This window comes from Schistocerca piceifrons, chromosome 3, assembly GCF_021461385.2.
Source record: "Schistocerca piceifrons isolate TAMUIC-IGC-003096 chromosome 3, iqSchPice1.1, whole genome shotgun sequence".
In the NCBI taxonomy this organism is placed as follows: domain Eukaryota; kingdom Metazoa; phylum Arthropoda; class Insecta; order Orthoptera; family Acrididae; genus Schistocerca; species Schistocerca piceifrons.
Window position 1 is genome coordinate 715,892,133 of NC_060140.1, and position 23,226 is coordinate 715,915,358.

Consider the following 23,226-nt stretch of genomic DNA (forward strand, 5'->3'; position numbering starts at 1 on the left):
TTGCACATTTGGCTAGCAGGGTTCCTGGCCAGCTCGGTTTCCTGCAATAAGCGGGTAGAGAAGTGTAGTGGGAAACTGAACTGTTGGATCAGATCCTACCGGCATTGTACCATATAACGGTTAAACCTGTCTGTCATGGTTCTTGTTTGAGGGTGAAACAATGAAACGGAAGTATCCATTATTCTTGCATAAAGTTACAACTGTACATGATTCATTTTATTAAGTAGCTGAAGGATTTTTACGGAAATTTGACAGTTCACATTTCATCAAATGTGATTAATGTTTAAGCAATACAAATATCTGACAGTACATAAAAGGATTTACGTACAATCAACATTGAATTATCTGTAATTATTGTATTTCAGGTGTGGTACTGCAATTTTTTTGGTTGTGCATCTCTCTCAGAGAATTACTAATCCATACTGACCCATAACAGCAGGGTAATGAGACCACTTTTTGGGGCCAGAGGGGATGAAGCACTAAATCGCGTGCAAAATATATATATATATAAATACGAGTAGCCTATCTTTTGCGTAAAGTGCAAAAAGTTGTGTCAAAAATGTATAAGTGTTTGCAGTGAATGTGCAATTAAATTGAAAAATGTAAGTCCAATTGCTACAAGATTGAAAACAAAACAGGCGGGTAAAAAAAGTGTTTCAAACACTTTGTAAAATTGCAGCATGAGTTTCAACAAAAAACGGAATAATAGAAATGCTTAAAAAAGAAAACTATAACTTTCTGATAAAACTCAAAAAGTTATCCAGGAAAATGAGTAACAAGAATAATGCAAAATTACACACGAACTGAGGAACAAACCAGCAATCAAAAAACGTAAAAAATCAATATATAAGTAGAGATAAGAAACAAAAAAATCTGTTAGCAGACAGTCATGGGCAGCGCTGTGCAAGACAAACTAAAAAAATACAGCCTGACACTGATACATCTCCTGTGATAAAACCAAATGCGCAACTTAAAGAAGACATAAATAATGTGAAAGACAAGATCAACAATTTTGCAAAAAAAGTTTTGTTTGATTGTCATGGGTAAAGCAAATGATATCAAGAACAAGCTTCAAGACTTGATTGATTGGTTTTGGTTTCGTCCTGTTAGATTACTTTTTGTATAAAGATTGTATAGCAATGTAATGTAGGACTTCATAGGGAGTATTGCTGGTAAAATTCAGCAGATTTGTCATGACGTCAAAAACTTGAAGCCAATGTGTCCACCATCTTAGTTACCTCAAAACTTTACTTTCAGGTGTTTTTATTCTGTCCAGTAGAGGAATCATAGAATACACTTAATTCACATGAGGAGACATTTAAAATTTCTGAACAGAAGTGCCACAACAATGAATACACATCAGCAGGTCCTTTATGGAGAGTGTTTCATCATATGTATAAAATGCATATTCCCCAGAAGAAGGCAAATGAATCTTGAATGAATAAAATACCTGCAGTAATATGCTTCATTGGTTGAAATATCACAAAGAGAAAGATTTTTCTGGTCATCCATACAGATTTATTTCTTCATCACAGATTTTCTGACTTCAAACATCCAGAACGTTTCATTTCATGAAACTCAAGATCAAAAACAAAACAGGCTTGTAAAAAAAGTGTTTCAAACAACTTTGTAAAATTACAGCATGAGTTTCAAGAAAAAAAAACAAAATAACAGAAATGCTTAAACAAGAAAACTGTAACCTTATGCAGTTCATTTTAAGTCATTAGATGTTTCCAGAATGAGATTTTCACTCTGCAGCGGAGTGTGCGCTGATATGAAACTTACTGGCAGATTAAAAAATTAGCTGTGGCTAAGTCATGTCTCCGCAATATCCTTTCTTTCAGGAGTGCTAGTTCTGCAAGGTTCGCAGGAGAGCTTCTGTAAAGTTTGGACGGTAGGAGATGAGGTACTGGCAGAAGTAAAGCTGTGAGGACGAGGCGTGAGTGTTGCTTGGGTAGCTCATCTGGTAGAGCACTTACCCGCGAAAGGCAAAGGTCCCGAGTTTGAGTCTCAGTCCGGCACACAGTTTTAATCTGCCAGGAAGTTTCATATCAGTGCACACTCTGCTGCAGAGTGAAAATCTCATTCTGGAAACGTCCCCCGGGCTGTGGCTAAGCCATGTCTCCGCAATATCCTATCTTTCAGGAGTGCTAGTTTTGCAAGGTTCACAGGAGAGCTTCTGTAAAGTTTGGAAGATAGGAGACAAGGTACTGGCAGAAGTAAAGCTGTGAGGACAGGGCATCAGTCGTGCTTAGGTAGCTCAGATGGTAGAGCACTTGCCCGCGAAAGGCAAAGGTCCCGAGTTCGAGTCTCGGTCCAGCACACAGTTTTAATCTGCCAGGAAGTTTCATTAGATGTTGTTTCTGCATATTCCAAGATTGTATCTGAGTTGTTTCTTTCACATTGTTTATCTGTATATCAAGTCTAGAAGAGTCGACTCTAAATTTGTCCCACATTGAAAATGTGTCGATTCCAACGTACCCAAAATTTACGTTGTAATTAGTCACAAAGAGCAGTTTATATGGTACCTATGAAACAGGGTTTTGGTGATTTTTCTCTGAATATAACAGGTGTCACTTTCGAATATGAAGTTTTTCCGATAAATATAACTGCTTGTTATATGTTCTATAAGGTGATTTGCAGCCTTTATTTTGAGGTGCTTTAGATATGGTTTGTCCTTTAAGTTTCCTTGGCCTATCCACACGTGCTTTCCCTGTGGAAGTCAATGCTTTTTTAAGAGTAATTAGTCATTTGTTGACAATGCCAAGAGTGCTGCATGACATATCTGAACATCCTGTATTTGTCCACACACCTGACAGACACAGAAAAAATCATCTGGACTTTTCTTTGGCTTTCTTCATGTCACAGGATTTATACTGAGGAGACAAGTCAGGTGAGTTTGTGTGACATAGGAAGCCATTTGATTCAATTCCTTCATTAATCTGTTTTGTTCTATAAATGAAACATTCTGAAACATCTCACTAAAAAGGCCCTTACCAATTATCACCTGTAACCTGACTCGTACCCTGTAACCTTTTTGAAATACCATAAATACGTCCAAACACTTTTCTTCTCCTTTTATTTGTGTTCTGCATAGGACTGGAATGTTCATCTTCATTCTCCAACATTTCTGATGTCTTCATTTCACTTAAGAATTGCTTTATGCGCAATCTCGGTAACGGTAACACATGAGTGTGTTTGCTCAACTTACTGAGAAAAACTCCATTTGCAGCCTACTCTGAATGTGAAATGAGAAGTAATTTTATATTGGTATTTGCTTAATTACTAAACAATGTAACACTTTGAACATTGTTTGCAATGTTGTAATGATTCGAGAATTTATACATAAATTCTAGAACCACTTGGCCTTCCACTGTCTCAAACATACAATATTTTAGATGCGAGTGGGGAAAAGGAACCCTATCTACTGCATGCCACCTGTCTGTGTGTGCAGGTCTGAAGTTTGTCATGAGAAGACTGTAGACATGGCAGTTGAACGGCACCAAAAAGTACTTGTCGGTCGATCCATGGAAGTCATAGTGAAAGCACACAGAAGAACCAAGGAACTTCTGTGTTATTCTGTGCTGTTTGGTAATGGTGACTATTGTTAGTGACAAAAGAACAGTTGAGTTGAGAAGACTTTTTAGAGACTCTTAACTTGGACTTGCTAGAGGCAAGACATGTTTCTGATGTGATTATTAAACCAACTCCGTTGTAAATGTAACTTAATGGTGTCTAATGGGAGATGACACAGGCAACTTACAAGAAGTCAAATACACTCCTGGAAATTGAAATAAGAACACCGTGAATTCATTGTCCCAGGAAGGGGAAACTTTATTGACACATTCCTGGGGTCAGATACATCACATGATCACACTGACAGAACCACAGGCACATAGACACAAGCAACAGAGCATGCACAATGTCGGCACTAGTACAGTGTATATCCACCTTTCGCAGCCATGCAGGCTGCTATTCTCCCATGGAGACGATCGTAGAGATGATGGATGTAGTCCTGTGGAACGGCTTGCCATGCCATTTCCACCTGGCGCCTCAGTTGGACCAGCGTTCGTGCTGGACGTGCAGACCGCGTGAGACGACGCTTCATCCAGTCCCAAACATGCTCAATGGGGGACAGATCCGGAGATCTTGCTGGCCAGGGTAGTTGACTTACACCTTCTAGAGCACGTTGGGTGGCACGGGATACATGCGGACGTGCATTGTCCTGTTGGAACAGCAAGTTCCCTTGCCGGTCTAGGAATGGTAGAACGATGAGTTCGATGACGGTTTGGATGTACCGTGCACTATTCAGTGTCCCCTCGACGATCACCAGTGGTGTACGGCCAGTGTAGGAGATCGCTCCCCACACCATGATGCCGGGTGTTGGCCCTGTGTGCCTCGGTCGTATGCAGTCCTGATTGTGGCGCTCACCTGCACGGCGCCAAACACGCATACGACCATCATTGGCACCAAGGCAGAAGCGACTCTTATCGCTGAAGACGACACGTCTCCATTCGTCCCTCCATTCACGCCTGTCGCGACACCACTGGAGGTGGGCTGCACGATGTTGGGGCGTGAGCGGAAGATGGCCTAACGGTGTGCGGGACCGTAGCCCAGCCTCATGGAGACGGTTGCGAATGGTCCTCGCCGATACCCCAGGAGCAACAGTGTCCCTAATTTGCTGGGAAGTGGCGGTGCGGTCCCCTACGGCACTGCGTAGGATCCTACGGTCTTGGCGTGCATCCGTGCGTCGCTGCGGTCCGGTCCCAGGTCGACGGGCACGTGCACCTTCCGCCGACCACTGGCGACAACATCGATGTACTGTGGAGACCTCACGCCCCACGTGTTGAGCAATTCGGCGGTACGTCCACCCGGCCTCCCGCATGCCCACTATACGCCCTCGCTCAAAGTCCGTCAACTGCACATACGGTTCACGTCCACGCTGTCACGGCATGCTACCAGTGTTAAAGACTGCGATGGAGCTCCGTATGCCACGGCAAACTGGCTGACACTGACGGCGGCGGTGCACAAATGCTGCGCAGCTAGCGCCATTCGACGGCCAACACCGCGGTTCCTGGTGTGTCCGCTGTGCCGTGCGTGTGATTATTGCTTGTACAGCCCTCTCGCAGTGTCCAGAGCAAGTATGGTGGGTCTGACACACGGGTGTCAATGTGTTCTTTTTTCCATTTCCAGGAGTGTATTTAGGTGAGAAATGACAAGTTGTTCTTTATGGAAGTAGAAATATACCGAGTGTGAACTAAAAGTATTTCTTCGAGTACCTACTTATTTCACGAGTAGAGAGAGAGTCTTATATGTTCCTTTAACTAGTATCATTCTTTGGAGAAGAAGTTTTTAGAGATTCCAGTAGCCATCTAACCAGTGAAGAAGATCAGCTGTTCACACATTCTTGTTGTCCAAACCGTTAGAACGTGGCAACCGGTGTGAAAGGACCAAAGGAAAAAAGGAATTTTGAGATGAAAACGAGAGAAAAAGCTATGAAGTGTTTCCATAGCAACCACGAAGAGAAACTGGATTATGCCAGAGTACACGAGGGAGAAAATATGTAAATGCAAATAAGGGAGAAGACGTGAGAAAGTCACAACGTGAAAAACCGGAGAGAAGATCTTGACGTATTAGACTAAGAAGAGATACACCTAGAATGATACAACTAAGAAGACATGGAAACCAGCCTACATCTGATGTCGCCGGCACCCGCTGCTGTTCACCAGTGCTGACCTGCCTCACATCCGCTCACCTACGCTGCGAGAAGTCTACGGCGGGTGAGAGCAAAAGAAAACTTTATTACCTTAGCAAGAAGTGATACAAACTATTGAGTGAACTTTATAAGTGTAGTTATTATACTTAAAGTTAATTTATAAATGCTCACAAGGTCTAAAGCTTGTAAAATCATGGGTAACATTCAGCAAGTGGGATAAACTTTAGAACCAGCCATGCCTATGAAAATTACCAAACAAGGGCCTGACTGGTCTGAGTTAGTAAATCTAATTAAAGCTCAGAGTATACAATTAGGCTTAATGAATTCTCAATTAGAAGATCAAAGTCTTAAATTAGACTCAGTAAATACTCAATTAAATGATAAATTAGATGATCAGAATACAACTTTAAATGCTCAGAGTGAAGTTCTAAATAACCATAGTGAGACCTTGAATAGTCAAGCAACAAATATAGGTTTACTAAATGCCAAGGTCGATGCACAGAGTAGAGAATTTAGTAATCTATGTGAAGGCATGGATGCTTTAAAGACTGAATTTGATACTCTAAATAGTAAAGTTGAAAATTTGAAATTAGATTTAAAGAATGAACTAACTAATCCTTTGAACATTCTTGTAAATCAAATGTTTACTGAATTCAACCAAAATCAGAATGGTAATTTTTGGAATTTGGCAAAAAAGTTAGAATTCGATATTGATGAAAAAATAATATGGTAGAATCTGAAATCAATGAAAAGTTATGATCATTTGAAAATGTATGTAGTGTTAAGTTTGATATCATGCTGTAAAGAGAGAGGTGAAAGGCAAAATAAAGTTAATGCCAATAATCCAATCACAAATAACAGGTGTGAATACATGAGTATATAATGTCTAAAAGAAACTTCAAAGAGATAGTAGCAAACTCAGACATCATAAATGTAAATAGTTTGGAGTAATGGGTAGACAAAATGATAAATCAAAAAGTTGCCACAAGAGTATTCTCCGAGAACGTATCGCCTATTGTTTCTTCCAAACTTTCAGATACCCGAAAGGATATAGATGATTTGTGGGAAGAATTTAAACTTATCCAGGATAAAGTAGACAAGAGGGTGACTCCTCCTAATGTGGTATTGACTAGTGAAGTGGTGAGCGATGTACAACGAGGGGCCAATTCAGGACTATCCAGGCAATCCTCTAAGTTTGAGCCAGATGGGGATGTACATCCGACTCATTTTTTGAAAAGATTCAACAAGGTTTTGCCAAAGAACTGGGATGATTCTAAAAAGATTGAATTTGCTGTGGGGTACCTCGTAGGGGAAGCCTCAGAATGGGGTACTGTAAATATTGAGAACTTTTCTTCTTGGGGACACTTTCAGAAGAAATTTAAAGAGAAATACTGGTCTGCTAGTGCACAAGAGAAATTAATATCAGATTCGTGGGACCCAAAATATTACAATAATACATGGGGTACTATGAGAAAGTATTTCGACTGGCATCTAACTCAGACGAAGTACTTAGATAAGCCGATGGAAGAAGAAGAAGGGTTAGTGAGAATTTTAATAAGACAATTACCCATTTATGCGAGAAAAGATATATTATGTAGTGTTTGGAAAACAGTAGAAGAATTTTTGCCCTTTCTGCGCGCACTGGATGCATTAAATAAGGACTGCAATGAAAACTTACACCAAAGTGATAGCCCGAACTGCAAAAGGAACACTGGTAATAATTTAAAAAAAACATGAGGCTAACCTAGCTAGAGTACACCAGTGCAACAGAAAAAATGGTAATGACAATTATCAGAAGAAGCATCCACCTTTGAATCTAGGTCCAGTAACTTCACAGAAATTTGTACTGAGTAATAATAGAACACAAAGCAGTAACATAGTATCTTGATTCAGTAACCAACCTGTGATTACTAATAATGAGGAAAACGTAGTGCGATCTGGATCCAGGGCCAGGGCCAGGTCGTGGAAATACACTAGGAGGCCTTAGTCCATACAAGTATGTTAACTTTACCCACAAAATACCTACAAAGGAATGGTTGTTACTGGAAGAACCAAGCTTGACTACCAATAATCTACAACTTATAATAGCAGGGACTGTGGAGAATTCTAAGTTTAACATATTTATAGATTCAGGGAGTGAGGCATCACTCATCTCCAACACATTCTTTACTTCACTACAGTCTAAACAACACATTCCATCATTACCAGTGACCAGAGTTTACACAGTTGGAATAACAGGAACAAAGAGTAAGATTATAAAGTATGAGACTCAGGTAAACTGCAGCATTGGAAATATATTATTTCATCAAATGCTGTTAATAGTAGAGAATATCAATAGAGATGTATTGCTTGGTTTAGATTGACTATTAGAGTTTAAAGTTATCTTGAACTTTGATGAAAATCTTCTATGTTTTGGTAAAGGGCACAGTAGATATTGGACATCATTTGTGGCAGATAGCTAAATGGGAAAACAAACAATGGAGTGTCAATGTCTGCAATTAACAGCTACAGCACAACTGTCACCGAAGACGGATAATGTAGATCAAGTAACACATCGAACTGACATACAAGACAAAGTTAACGAATCTCTAATATTAACCGATCAACAAAAGCAAGATTTATATAAAATTTTAATGGATTATGAAGTAGTGTTCTCCGATTGTCCCAGTAACATCAGCGACTATATTTGTAAATTCAAAATCAAAGATGACACGCTATTCTTCTGTAAACCGTATCCAATACCTGTAAGTTTGAAAGCAGCAGTTAGGGAGGAAATCAACAAAATGATTGCTAACAATATAATAGAATGTAGCTCCAATGTCATGAATAACCCTGGTGGTGAAAAAAGCTACAGGTGGAGTACGATTAGTGTTAGATACTCGTACATTAAATAAGCATATAGAGACAGAAAGGGACAGACCAATTAATATTGACAAATTATTATCTAAATTTGAAAAAGCAAAGTTTTTTAGCACGGTGGATATGACTGCAGGATATTGGCAAATAAAATTACACACAGAATCCAAAACGTATACAGCGTTTCTATTTGATAATAAATCATATCATTTCAATGTACTGCCAATCGGACTTAATATTTCTGTATCCGTATTTATACGTGCGCTGAATGAGGCATTAGGGAGAGATTTATTAAGGGAATTGATAATATATGTAAACGATATTCTAATAATATTACCTACTTGGGAAGAACATTGTCTCACCTTATGCAGAACTCTGAAAATATTTAAAGAGAAAGGTATTACGTTGAAGCTATCAAAATAGTATTTTGCGTGCCAAGAGCTTAAGTTTTCAGGTCATATTGTAGGGGTGCAGAGAATTAGACCGGACCCTGAATGCATCAGAGCTATTAAAGAATGTCCACACCCTAGAAATGTAAGACAGTTGAAGGGATTTTTAGGAATGGCAGGATACTATCGACGGTACATACGAGGTCAAGAACTGAATGACCCGAAAATTTTATGTTTATTAAGGAAGGGAGTACTGTGGATTTGGGATTAAGAGGCAAATGATGTGTTTGAAAACATCAAAAGTGCACTTGTTGAATCACCCATATTACATCATCCGGTTATGGGCGAACCATTTAAAATTTCAACAGATGCATCTGATTACGGTGTTGCCACAGAACTTGTCCAAGGAGAGTGGGATCTAAATAATGTAGAACACCGAACCATAGCTAGCTGTAGTCTAAATAAGCATGAATTAAATTACATGGCTACTGAAAAAGAACTGTTGGCAATTGTATGGAGCATCCAAAAATTTCAAACACTAGTACAGGGTCAGAAATCCATGTTTATACAGATCATCAAGCTGTCCTTTCTAATGAGTAGTCGATTGTTACACAGCAGATTCATGCAATGGATGCTTTTCCTACAGGAATATGATATTAGGATACAGTATGTAAAAGGTTCCAAAAATATTGTACTGCATGCTTTGTCTAGGTTACCCATAGGAATGGAAGAATTAATACGAACGGAAGGACCCGGCGTTATTTTTGCAATTAATTTTATGTCAGTAGAATATCCAAACATCAGGGTACAACAGACAGCTCAAAGAATAACAGAAAATATCCATCATGATCCCTATTTTACAGAAATGTTTTCTATGTGTATCTGGAATTCCTTACCTCCTAACCAAGTAGGAAAATGTTCCGAGTTAACGGGCGGAGTGATGACCGTCGGATCCTGAGTTGTTTTCGGTGTCTCTTCTGCAATAGTCTTTCTACATTGAATTCCTATCAAACTACACTGTTATCTGTCCCCCAGGGACGTTAATGTTTTAGTTAATGGGCGGAATGACGACCGTCGGATCCCGAGTTGTTTTCAGTGTTTCTTCCGTAACAGTTTTCCTGCACCAAATTCCTTCAACATCTTAAACTATCCTATCATCCCACACTCAGAGATACTATGGGAAAAAAATCATACCAGCAAGGATTTGTGATTACCTCATCCACAGTTGTTCCTGGTGTGGGATTTCGTTGTTCCATTCAGTTAGACTACTCACAACCTCTGGCTCCCTATATAATCTCTTGTGGAACTAAAGAAGCTTCTGCATACGTGCTTATGGTACTACTCTTATGTGCCCTGCAAGAGCACGCATGAGGTAGAGATTTGCACAGTGCATTTGCCCCCTTCAGTCCCTACCAGGCCCTTCAGTCCTGACTCATCCTGACTTTGCTCGGCTGCAGCATGAGGTGGAATTTGCACACATGTTGTCTCCGATCCCTGTCATTTGGCACAGCTCTGGGACAAGATATATTAAGTCCACCTGGTCAGCTCTTCTCTCCCTGGGTTTCGATCGGCGCAGTCATTTTTTGCTTGAAATGTTTTTTGTATGTAATCTCTTCACCTGTTTCTTTGCAAACCTGTGTGTAGAGGTCTTGGTGAAATCAACACCATCAATTTTGTATGTTCTATTGATACAAGGTGTTATTACGATGACTCCAACACTGGTTTTCTTGAAAGCTGCCAGGTAACCCCTTTATTTGTCACATATTTCTGTGTAAATATGGAGAACCGTGTCCTGGTGCATAACTTTCAAAATAATTTCTGAATTCATGAGAATACTATTCTCATACTGAAGGAATATAATTGGGTCAAAGTCCCAATTTATACTTCTTGACACATATTTTTCTTATTGAACTGAACAAAATATAAAGTTAGCAGAAGATATAATATTGGGTGACTAATTAAACAACTGCGATACTATATTATATAGATTTTCTACTTTTTACAGAATATTTTCTACTTTTATGGGATGCAATGTAGATGGGAGGGTTTGAATCAGTTTTGAAAGGTGTGGTTTTTGTGGATAAAAGCATGGTTAACGAGAACACATAGATCATGACTAACATAAAACACACACCACACCTTTCAAACAACCCTTGCAAACAAGTGTGCCCGATTCTTCACCATTTGAGGTTTCCATAGGGTTGCTAAGATTTCCTTCGGGGACCTCAAGTGTGAAGGTGGGAATGTCCGTTCTTTAGGAGACGATTTAACACCAAGCCTCCTCCGGCATCTCACTCAAGTACCTGCGAGGTAGGGATCCTGGGGGAGGAGGGTGGGAAGAGTTTCCTGTCTTTGGGGCTATCTTCTTTCTCTTCTTCGATCTTAGCAACCATTTCTATTTATTTCCTTTCTTACTTCTCATTTGAGGACCTATCTATTTTTTCTCTATTTCCATATGCACATATTTGTGACGATTTCACATCGAGTATACATAAGGAGGAGGCAGGAGTAATGAAAGAGCACATAAGCGAGAGGAATTAATTGTGATAATCATTAAGGAATGTCAGTTTAATAAATACTCTGACGAATTGTAGGACAGCAGGACTTGAATTATAGGTAGGATGACCTATGGCCTAAAAAATAGGAAGGTTTTATAAAGGGGCATACCTACCAGAATGGAAAGAGGAAGTGCACTCATATGGGCAACCAACAGGCAAGGTATAGGTACTGATCCTAGCAGAAGGGGACAGTTTCGTGACAGAAGTCACACATTTTATAGGAATCATTCTGGAAGGTATGTATTCTATGCACAACGAGCATCATTACGTTTTATGTAAGTTTATGAGTGTCAAAAAGAACACTTTGATATTGCCCAGAGTTCCTCCAAACTACAACAGATAACGAATGAGTACATACTTAGGAAAGGTAATACAAAAGGTGAGAACAGAAAGTAGATTACTCATGTGTCATGAACACCTGGAGTTTACGATTGGAAAGATAGAAGAAAAAAAAAAAAAAAAAAAAGAAAAGAAGAATATAGCCCTCATGATTCCTATATATTAAAAGAGCTGAGTAAAACCTTGAGTGAAATGCTCACTTTTTATTATCAAAGTAAAATGAGAAAAGAATAGCTTAATAGTAAGCAAAAGGTTATTCACGGTTATTCAAAGAAAAGAAATGTATACTCTTAAAATGTGAATTGTTATTATGTGTGATATTAAGGTACATAATGATTATGTATAAAATATCATGTGTTCGATCTGAGGGGGGGATATGTAGTGATTCGAGAATTTCTGCGTAAATTCTAGAACCAGTCAGCCTTCCACCATCTCGAACACACAATATTTTAGATGTGAGTGGGGAAAAGGAACCCTATCTACTGCACATCACCTGTCTGTGTATGCAGGTCTGAAATTTGTAGTGGGAAGACTGTAGACATGGTGGTCGAACGGCACCAACAAGTACCTGTCGGTCGATCCATGGAAGTCGTAGTGGAAGCACACAGAAGAACCAAGGAACTTCAGTGTTATTCTGTGCTGTTTTATAATGGTGACTATTGTTAGTGACAAAAGAACAGTTGAGATGAGAAGACTTTTTAGAGACTCTTAACTTGGACTTGCTAGAGGCAAGACATGTTTCTGATGTGATTATTAAACCAACTCCGTTGTAAATGTAACTTAATGGTGTCTAATGGGAGACACCTCCCCCCATGAACCATGGACCTTGCCGTTGGTGGGGAGGCTTGCGTGCCTCAGCGATACAGATAGCTGTACCGTAGGTGCAACCACAACGGAGGGGTATCTGTTGAGAGGCCAGACAAACGTGTGGTTCCTGAAGAGGGGCAGCAGCCTTTTCAGTAGTTGCAAGGGCAACAGTCTGGATGATTGACTGATCTGGCCTTGTAACAATAACCAAAACGGCCTTGCTGTGCTGGTACTGCGAACGGCTGAAAGCAAGGGGAAACTACAGCCGTAATTTTTCCCGAGGGCATGCAGCTTTACTGTATGATTACATGATGATGGCGTCCTCTTGGGTAAAATATTCCGGAGGTAAAATAGTCCCCCATTTGGATCTCTGGGCGGGGACTACTCAAGAGGATGTCGTTATCAGGAGAAAGAAAACTGGCGTTCTACGGATCGGAGCGTGGAATGTCAGATCCCTTAATCGGGCAGGTAGGTTAGAAAATTTAAAAAGGGAAATGGATAGGTTGAAGTTAGATATAGTGGGAATTAGTGAAGTTCAGTGGCAGGAGGAACAAGACTTTTGGTCAGGTGACTACAGAGTTATAAACACAAAATCAAATAGGGGTAATGCAGGAGTAGGTTTAATAATGAATAGGAAAATAGGAATGCGGGTAAGCTACTACAAACAGCATAGTGAACGCATTATTGTGGCCAAGATAGACCCCAAGCCCACACCTACTACAGTAGTACAAGTTTATATGCCAACTAGCTCTGCAGATGATGAAGAAATTGAAGAAATGTATGATGAAATAAAAGAAATTATTCAGATTGTGAAGGGAGACGAAAATTTAATAGTCATGGGTGACTGGAATTCGAGTGTAGGAAAAGGGAGAGAAGGAAACATAGTAGGTGAATATGGATTGGGGGACAGAAATGAAAGAGGAAGCCGCCTGGTAGAATTTTGCACAGAGCACAACATAATCATAACTAACACTTGGTTTAAGAATCATGAAAGAAGGTTGTATACATGGAAGAACCCTGGAGATACTAAAAGGTATCAGATAGATTATATAATGGTAAGACAGAGATTTAGGAACCAGGTTTTAAATTGTAAGACATTTCCAGGGGCAGATGTGGACTCTGACCACAATCTATTGGTTATGACCTGTAGATTAAAACTGAAGAAACTGCAAAAAGGTGGGAATTTAAGGAGATGGGACCTGGATAAACTAAAAGAACCAGAGGTTGTACAGAGATTCAGGGAGAGCATAAGGGAGCAATTGACAGGAATGGGGGAAATAAATACAGTAGAAGAAGAATGGGTAGCTTTGAGGGATGAAGTAGTGAAGGCAGCAGAGGATCAAGTAGGTAAAAAGACGAGGGCTAGTAGAAATCCTTGGGTAACAGAAGAAATATTGAATTTAATTGATGAAAGGAGAAAATATAAAAATGCAGTAAGTGAAACAGGCAAAAAGGAATACAAACGTCTCAAAAATGAGATCGACAGGAAGTGCAAAATGGCTAAGCAGGGATGGCTAGAGGACAAATGTAAGGATGTAGAGGCCTATCTCACTAGGGGTAAGATAGATACCGCCTACAGGAAAATTAAAGAGACCTTTGGAGATAAGAGAACGACTTGTATGAATATCAAGAGCTCAGATGGAAACCCAGTTCTAAGCAAAGAAGGGAAAGCAGAAAGGTGGAAGGAGTATATAGAGGGTCTATACAAGGGCGATGTACTTGAGGACGATATTATGGAAATGGAAGAGGATGTAGATGAAGATGAAATGGGAGATACGATACTGCGTGAAGAGTTTGACAGAGCACTGAAAGACCTGAGTCGAAACAAGGCCCCCGGAGCAGACAATATTCCATTGGAACTACTGACGGCCGTGGGAGAGCCAGTCCTGACAAAACTCTACCATCTGGTGAGCAAGATGTATGAAACAGGCGAAATACCCTCAGACTTCAAGAAGAATATAATAATTCCAATCCCAAAGAAAGCAGGTGTTGACAGATGTGAAAATTACCGAACTATCAGCTTAATAAGTCACAGCTGCAAAATACTAACACGAATTCTTTACAGATGAATGGAAAAACTAGTAGAAGCCAACCTCGGGGAAGATCAGTTTGGATTCCGTAGAAACACTGGAACATGTGAGGCAATACTGACCTTACGACTTATCTTAGAAGAAAGATTAAGGAAAGGCAAACCTACGTTTCTAGCATTTGTAGACTTAGAGAAAGCTTTTGACAATGTTGACTGGAATACTCTCTTTCAAATTCTAAAGGTGGCAGGGGTAAAATACAGGGAGCGAAAGGCTATTTACAATTTGTACAGAAACCAGATGACAGTTATAAGAGTCGAGGGACATGAAAGGGGAGCAGTGGTTGGGAAGGGAGTAAGACAGGGTTGTAGCCTCTCCCCGATGTTGTTCAATCTGTATATTGAGCAAGCAGTAAAGGAAACAAAAGAAAAATTCGGGGTAGGTATTAAAATTCATGGAGAAGAAATAAAAACTTTGAGGTTCGCCGATGACATTGTAATTCTGTCAGAGACAGCAAAGGACTTGGAAGAGCAGTTGAATGGAATGGACAGTGTCTTGAAAGGAGGATATAAGATGAACATCAACAAAAGCAAAACAAGGATAATGGAATGTAGTCTAATTAAGTCGGGTGATGCTGAGGGAATTAGATTAGGAAATGAGGCACTTAAAGTAGTAAAGGAGTTTTGCTATTTGGGGAGCAAAATAACTGATGATGGTCGAAGTAGAGAGGATATAAAATGTAGGCTGGCAATGGCAAGGAAAGCGTTTCTGAAGAAGAGAAATTTGTTAACATCCAGTATTGATTTAAGTGTCAGGAAGTCATTTCTGAAAGTATTCGTATGGAGTGTAGCCATGTATGGAAGTGAAACATGGACGATAAATAGTTTGGACAAGAAGAGAATAGAAGCTTTCGAAATGTGATGCTACAGAAGAATGCTAAAGATTAGATGGGTAGATCACATAACTAATGAGGAGGTATTGAATAGGATTGGGGAGGAGAGAAGTTTGTGGCACAACTTGACCAGAAGAAGGGATCGGGTGGTAGGACATGTTCTGAGGCATCAAGGGATCACCAATTTAGTATTGGAGGGCAGCGTGGAGGGTAAAAATCGTAGAGGGAGACCAAGAGATGAATACACTAAGCAGATTCAGAAGGATGTAGGTTGCAGTAGGTACTGGAAGATGAAAAAGCTTGCACAGGATAGAGTAGCATGGAGAGCTGCATCAAACCAGTCTCAGGACTGAAGACCACAACAACAACAATGGGAGACAACACGGGTGACTTACAAGAAGTCAGATATTCATATGAGAAATGACAAGTTGTTCTTTTTGGAAGTTGAAATATACCAAGAATGAACTAAAAGTATTTCTTCAAGTACCTACTTATTTCATGAGTAGAGAGAGAGAGAGTGTGTCTTATATGTTCCTTTACCTAGCATAATTCTTCGGAGAAGAAGTTTTTAGAGGTTCCAGTAGTCGTCTAACCAGTGAAGAAGATCAGCTGCGTATACCACGTAAGTCGACTCACGTAAGAGAAGTGGGAATGTTGCAGTCCAACTTCACACATTCTTTTCGTCCAAACCATTAGAATATGTGAGAGACTGGCAAGTATTGTAAGAAAGCCAGTAACATGAAACTACAGCATTAAAGGATGAACCATAACAGAAGGACAAAGAGACTCTAAGTAGAAAATGTATCTTGATTATTCTTCCTCAGCACCCAGTGGACCTCAATGGTTTTTCTAAAATTACATCAAAACTTTAGCACAGATTTTCGATAACCTTGACTGTATTTACAAAAGACATACTTTGCGTCTTATAATACTTCCATTCCTCTGTAAGATGGCATTATGAACTAAATTTTAAATTCTGATGTGCTTTGATCATTATTCCCATGTATCCTTCATACACACATAATATTTCTTACTGAGCACACTTATGCTCATGATTGTATCTGATAACTACATTGTACAAAATTTGATCTCCTATATGACGGATGAATGAATAAATGTTGCATGGCATCCTAGCATTATTGTTGGTTTATCAAAAAGCTTGGTGTAGGCTTATGTCCTCTGAAAGCCTCAAAGTGAAATTAAAAAATAAAATCAAACACATCATTCTGAAAAACTGGCACAGATGTCCTGGCAAGAAATATTTTGCGAAATGAAGCAAATCAGGCTGCTCTTAAAAAGATACAATAATTTAGTGTAGAAATGAAGTGTGAAACTACATGCTGTTAATGAAATATTTATTAAAATATTATGTGAAACATTTGTTTAGGAAGCACATACATGTTACAAAGGTTAGACTGTTATTACTAAAAAATGAGTTACAACCTTACTGAAGCAAAATATTCATATTACAGGATATAGACTGTTGACACCATACCTTCATTCACAGAATGGTCTTTTGCACTAATTAATATAGGAGGTATTACTTTAAATGTTCATTAATACCACCAGAAGAGCTTACTGGTAACATTTATGGAATTTCAAGATTTTAAACATGGCTGCAGCAGCAACTGTTAAAATTCTTCACAATAAAGGATGGCAGCCAAAAACAGTTGCAGGATAGAATTTTTTTATTAAAATTCTTGACCAAGGTTTCGGTACATATAAATATACCTTCATCAGAAGTAAAACTTCCTGAATAGAAAGACACATTCATTAGAAAAGCCATATCAACGAAAGTGAGAAACAGAAGCTTAAATAACGGTGAAATTGCTAAAGTAATACAGGCACACAATCTTTAGTACTTACTAAAATTACATCATGCACTGGAGAATAATAAAACAATTATGCCAAAAGGCGTCGTCAGTAATTAAAATATCATCTCCATTTGTACAACATATGTAATGGGCACAGGTACAAAGCGAACAGTTTAACAATGTTACTTCGCCTATGAACTGTTGAGACACGAGTGTGAAGGCACTAAGGTAGATTGTTTCGCCGAGAGAGGGCACTTGCATGTGCCAGACTCGCGCATATTACAATCCATAAATACATACATAAGCGCATCAAAAATTATTAAAGGTTGTGTTAATTCAAACTTTGTCTTAATAAATAAAGCGTATCACGCCAATTAAAGACATTTATGTAAACTAGAAATATAGAACCAAATTTACCTGTGTCCTAGTGTCAAACGGATAAAGCTTGCGCTTGGAACATCTAACGAGAGAGGGCACTACTGTAATGTGCGAGAGTCTCGCGTAACGTAGGCAGTGAAATACATACTAGCGAAACAACCAAAATGTTATAATAAAACGAAACCATCTGTCTGTATGAATAAAACATAGTAGTCATTTAACCACACACATACACATTGAAATTCATAATTAACAAACATCACAATATGTAGATCCCAACAAGACAGGAAAAGCGCATTTCACCGGCATCAACAAGCAAGAAAATAACTCCTAGTCAGCCAGACTATATTACATTAAGGCAATGAGGGGTTTGAAACTGCCTAAAAAATTTTTGTTTCGAAGCTGCACCTGTTCATTAAGAACAAAACCATCTTTTAGAGACAGATGCTTGAAAATCTCTAATTCTTCGAGCAAGTCTAGTTTGTCACCTTTATCAGCTTCATGAAGCAGCTCTACGTCGTCCAGTTCACTTGGCGTGTGCTGTAAGAGCCATAGATGTTCAGCAAAGGTGGAATTATATACGTTTTCCCCATTTTTACCTAACCTGTGTTCTTTATACCTAACTTTAATGGGTCTACCTGTCTGCCCTATGTAATAGTTTGGGCAGTCGTTACAAGTAATTTTGTATACACCGGACTTAGTGCTGAGTTCTTCTCGTGCTCCAATATTATGAATTACTCTACGTTTGAGGCTATTATTTACGGAAAAAGCAACTCTATAACTGTATTGTTTCTGTAAAAGTCTTTTAATCTTATATGAAACGTTCCCTAAAAATGGAATAGAAATAAAGTTATTACTCTCATAGTTTTTTGCCCTGTTATCTCCTAAAGTAGAAAATTTTACAGCTGTTTTTTTCTTAGCAATTTGGTCAATTAATTTAGGGTCGTATCCATTGTTAGTAGCTATTGATTTTAATAAAAACATTTCATTTTCAAAACAATTCTGTGCTAAAGGTGTGCTCACAGCGCGATGAACTGCAGAATGAAAAAAGGCGATCTTGTGAGTTTGAGGATGACAGGAATCTGCTGGAATAATATTATCAGAAAAAGTTTCTTTACGGAAAATGTCGAAGCTAATAGTGTTACCCGATAACTTAAGTTTCAAATCAAGAAAATTGAGTTCTCTCTCGTTATTTTGTATCTCTTTTGTAAATTTCATTTTCTCGTGTACCTTAAACTGACTTCTAAGCGTAGGTACACAAAAATCAACACCCAGTTCGTCCCATTGTTAATGGAATAAAGAGCCCACATCACAAATTAGCGAGATTTTTACACACTAAAATTAAAGAAGCCTTTGTTTTTGAAAACAATTACTCTGTTAAAAATAGTGCTGAGGTAATAAACAAGCTAAAATCAATAGAGATCACTTCTTCCTCTCGTTTGGTTTCTTTTGACGTCGTAAGTTTATACACTAATGTTCCAGTGGATATCACTCTTAAGATTATTGAAGGCAACATTCGACAACATAAAACTTTAAGTGAGCTACAGTTGTCGGAACTTATGTCACTACTGCAGGTTGTACTAGATTACAATTACTTTCAGTTTAATGGTAAAATATATGAGCAACCATTCGGCTTAGCCATGGGTTGCCCGTTAGCTGGCATCTTTGCTGACATCTTTATGAATGCACTAGAAGAAAATTTCTTCAAAAACAACCCTACGTTAGGCAATAAGATTTCTTTTTATGCTCGTTATGTTGATGATATACTCATACTATTTCAAGGTTGTGACCAAGATCTACAACAACTGTTTCATGTTTTCAACAGTTTCCACGAGAAAATGAAATTTACAAAAGAGATACAAAATAACGAGAGAGAACTCAATTTTCTTGATTTGAAACTTAAGTTATCGGGTAACACTATTAGCTTCGACATTTTCCGTAAAGAAACTTTTTCTGATAATATTATTCCAGCGGATTCCTGTCATCCTCAAACTCACAAGATCGCCTTTTTTCATTCTGCAGTTCATCGCACTGTGAGCACACCTTTAGCACAGAATTGTTTTGAAAATGAAATATTTTTATTAAAATCAATAGCTACTAACAATGGATACGACCCTAAATTAATTGACCAAATTGCTAAGAAAAAAACAGCTGTAAAATTTTCTACTTTAGGAGATAACAGGGCAAAAAACTATGAGAGTAATAACTTAATTGGTTCACAGGGGGATGATAACAATATGACACCAAAATATATCTCTGCTTTACTGCCTGGTGCAACAGGGAATGCTGGTTGTTCCACACCACTGGGTTGTATAATACAAGTTTCGAGTACTCAGAAATGTCTCAAAAAATGGTTTTATATAAATGAAGCAGAGCTATGTCTCTTTCTCTTTCTCTCTACTAAGTTTCTCAGTAAAGTTTTATTGTTTGCATAAAACAATTAAAAACCACAGTTTATAGATTCGAATGTGTTCCATGTTATGCAGTCTTTCTCATTCAATTTCAAGGAAACAATTTGGCGCAAAAAGTGATTTTTTCACACCTTATACATTTCCTTTTCATGATTGCCCATAGTCCTTGTGATAACTAGCAAATAAGTAAACCACTGGACATATTTTGAAAAGTTTGCAGTATTCGCCAGCAAGTTTACTTTTGGTGCATTTTAGGTTACAGATTTTTGCATGTGACATATAACTAGCAAATCAAAATTCTTTTTAATGGTGTAAGGAGAACAATACCTGTTTCCAGCCCTGGGGAAAAAAAAGAGAAGAAAGAAAGAAACCTTGAGATGTGTTGGAGGTTGTCAGCAATGAGGTTGGTAGTTACGTGTTCACGTGAGGCTATTGCTGCCTGCTATATCGAGTGCAGATGTACCTAGTGTTTCTTTTTTTCATATGCTGTGGATACAAGCCAAAGCTGGAAATGAAAGAACTTACTGAAATGAAAAGACACCAGTAGTCAGCAGCTGATGATGCTGACTGGATGTTTTTTTAGTCTATGCTCCCTGATTTCAGCAAAACTTTGATGGGCATAAAAGAGATTGGAAAGTTAAATTAGCATTACTTCTGAATGTCATGATTTTCCTTATCATTACAGGTTTCTTCCATTTCTTAAAACACATGGTCTAGACCTCCACAGAGTTCGCCACCCTCTGCTACACCATCAATGGTGACTTATTTCATTTCAAATCCATCAATATTTCTTCTGAATACTCCTCAAGCTGAATCATATTCTACTTGGAAAAATTGAACAGATATATGAAAACTATCCTAGCTTTACTAATTTGCAGCCATTATTTATGTGCCATACTGAATAAAGTGCTAATGTATATTAGGTGGTTTTAAAAAAATTAAACTTTTCATGGTTGCATTTTCAATATAATTCATACACTTTCACCAACTTACTTCATTGGAACGAGTAGCTTCCCAGCAGGAAAACTGCAAGTTGAAACTTTGTGTCCTGCTTTGACAGAGTAGCTGATAATTAGCTGCTTCAAAAGGTGGTAACTGTCTGGATTGATTCTGTAGAATTTATGCTAGTTGTTGAGAGACTTCATGAAAAACCACAGCTCAACTATAATTGACATTTATAGTATTATATGCGTGCACCCAATACTTCCTTTCCTTTTTCATTTATGCAACTGGATTTGTAATTTCCTATCAGAAAGGTCATACTTTGTAGTCATGGATGGAAAGTCATCGAGTGATATCTGGCATTTCCCCAGCAAGTGTTATGGGCCGTCTGCTGTTCACAATCTATATAAATGATTTAGGAGACAATTTGAGCATATCTCTTAGATTGTTTGCAGATTGTGTTGTTATTTACCGTCTCATAAAGTCGCGAGAAGATCAAAACCAATCAGACAATAATTTACACAAAATATCTGTATGGTGCAAAAGGTGGTAATTCACCCAAAATAATGAAAAGTGTGATGGTATCTACATGAGTACTAAAAGAAAGCTGTTAAATTTTGGATAATTGGTAAATCACATGAATCTAAAGGCTGTCAATTCAACTAAATGCCTACAGATTACAAATGCAAACAACTTAAAATGGAAATTTCCCATTTCCTGGCACATCAAAACTGTGTGCTGGCCTGAAACTTGAACCCAGGAATTCTGCGGCGCATTCTCTGCTGCCCAGTGAAAATTTATTATGGGAACTTAAATTGGAACAATTATAAAGAAAATTTTGTGGGGAAGGCAAACCAAATACTCTGATTTATTGGTAAAACACTTAGAAGATGCAACAAGTCTACTAAGAGACTGCCCAAACTATCTTTGTCCATCCCCTTCTGGGCTGCTGCTGTGTGGTATACGATCCTTACCTGATATGATTGACTGAGGACACTTAAAAAAAGTTCAAAGAAGGGCAGTTTGTTTTGTACTATCACAAAATAGCAAAGAGAAAGACACAGATATAATACATGACTTGGGGTGGCTATCATTAAAACAAAGATGTTTTTCACTGTACTGAGATTCATTCAAGAAATTTCAATCACCAAGTTTCTCCTCCAAATGCAAAAATATTTTGTGACATCATCTACATAGGGAAAAATGATCATTATAATAAAATAAGAGAAATCAGAGCTTGCACAGAAAGATTTAAGTATTTGCTTCCTCACACAGACGACTGCTATCTCTGGCTGATAATGGTCATGTGTGTGTGAAGGGTGCTTGTTTGTGTTAATGTGTGTGTTTTTCCTTTTCTGATGAAGACTTGGCTGAGAGCTAAATGTGTAACAAGTCTTTTAATTGTGCCTTCCTGCAACTCAGTGTGTCATCTTTCTTTCCATAATTGCAGAGCAGTCATGCAGATGTACGTGAAATGGCAGATGAAGGGATGCCTGCCATTTGGGGTCATACTTAGAAAACTGTCCAGTCACCAAGAAATGCACATGCAGGACTGTACTGTGGTGGTACAATAATCTGTTGTTCTCACACCAAAGCCAGAGATAAGCTATCATACCAAGGCTAAGGGTATGAGACCACTCAGTCTGATATTCTTTCTTATAGACATCAGAAAAAAACTGAGGTTAATTGAGCTTCCTCTACATGAAAACCAATGTGCTTATAAACCAGGCAAATTGTGTGAACAGTGCTTCACCATCTTGTTAGGAGCATGTATAAAGCTCTACACTTTCAGGAAATTATTCTCTGCATCTTCCTGGACATTGCAGGGGCTTTTGGCAATAAAACCTTTAAATACTTGGTTACAGCTGCAAAAGAGCATGGTGGCTAGACTATGCTAAGTAGACAAAAGGTAGAAGCCACCACGATGAATGAGGGAATGGTGATCAACATTGTCAGAAAGTCTCAACAAGAAGGGGTTTTGTCTCCACTACTGTGGAACTTTGTGGCAAATTAACTCATCAGACAGTTAAATGTTAGAGGATACTTTTGTTGAGGATACTCAGACAATTTAGTACAGTAATATTACGCAGTGTTGCA